The sequence below is a fragment of the Priapulus caudatus genome, unplaced genomic scaffold, assembly GCF_000485595.1.
Source record: "Priapulus caudatus unplaced genomic scaffold, Priapulus_caudatus-5.0.1 Scaffold1691, whole genome shotgun sequence".
NCBI lineage: Eukaryota > Metazoa > Priapulida > Priapulimorpha > Priapulimorphida > Priapulidae > Priapulus > Priapulus caudatus.
In genome coordinates, this window is record NW_014578752.1 from 112,467 (window position 1) to 113,354 (window position 888).

Genomic DNA, 888 nt, shown 5'->3' on the forward strand with positions numbered 1-888 from the left:
CTCTCACTCTCTCGCGCGCTCTCTCGCGCTCTCTCTCGCTCTCTCGCTCTCGCTCTCGCTCTCTCGCTCTCGCTCTCTCGCGCGCTCTCCCGCTCTCGCTCTCTCGCGCTCTCTCTCTCGCTCTCTCTCGCTCTCTCGCGTACAGCACGTGGTTTAAGTGCACTTAAGTTTGCTGCTGCTGCTGCTGCTGTTAATAGCTTTTGGCTGCTGGCAGTACAAGGGTACATGTGCGTGCGTGCGTGCGTGCGTGCGTGCGTGCGTGCGTGCGTGCGTGCGAGGGAGGCAGACCGACGGACGGACAGACGGACGGACAGGCAGGCCGGCAGGCAGGCAGGCAGACAGGCAGGCCGGCAGGCAGGCAGGCAGGCAGGCAGGCAGGCAGACAGATTTGTTAAACCCTAACCTGCCTGCTCCGTGTACATGTTATAGCGCTGCCCTCCTAGTGTGAAGTGAAGACGTGTACATGTTAAACTCTAGTCCTGCCAGCTCCTACCCTCCTAGTGTGAATTGAAGACGTCTGTGTTCATGTTAAACTCTAGCCCTACCAACTCCTACCCTCCTAGTGTGAAGTGAAGGCGTCTGTGTACATGTTAAACTCTAGCCCTGCCAGCTCCTACCCTCCTAGTGTGAAGTGAAGACGTCTGTGTACATGTTAAACTCTAGCCCTGCCAGCTCCTACCCTCCTAGTGTGAAGTGAAGGCGTCTGTGTACATGTTAAACTCCGGGCCTGCCAGCTCTCGAGGACATAGCGGCAGTTATTGCTTCTCAGCTTGTTTAATTTGTCGTGGAATTTCATTAATTAAATTGCATTATGGCCGCCGAGCGAAGCGGCGAACATCTGTTGCCTGTCTGCTAGCATGTAGAATTCATCTCTCTCTCTCTCACTCT